The following is a 325-nucleotide window of genomic DNA, read 5'->3' as shown; positions in this document are numbered from 1 at the left end:
CCCAGGGCGCTTTTAAGCCTAATACTTATTCTATCAGTCCCTTTTACCGAATCGCTAAGTTACGGGGACGTAAACACTCCAACAACGGTTGCTAAGCGGTGGTGGAAGACAAACACAGACACAAACATACACACACACACAAGCACACACACATAGATATATATGTGCGTACGTATTGTAGTATATTATGGTCTAACAACCATAATTTATTACCACATACACATACACATACACACACATACTCACATACACTTGCACACGTGCGTACTCGTATACACGCGTGAACACACACTCACACGCACTCATACACGTATAGGCGTAAGCG

Source organism: Octopus bimaculoides, chromosome 4 (genome assembly GCF_001194135.2).
Source record: "Octopus bimaculoides isolate UCB-OBI-ISO-001 chromosome 4, ASM119413v2, whole genome shotgun sequence".
In the NCBI taxonomy this organism is placed as follows: Eukaryota; Metazoa; Mollusca; class Cephalopoda; order Octopoda; family Octopodidae; genus Octopus; species Octopus bimaculoides.
Note: the sequence above shows the minus strand (reverse complement) of the source record.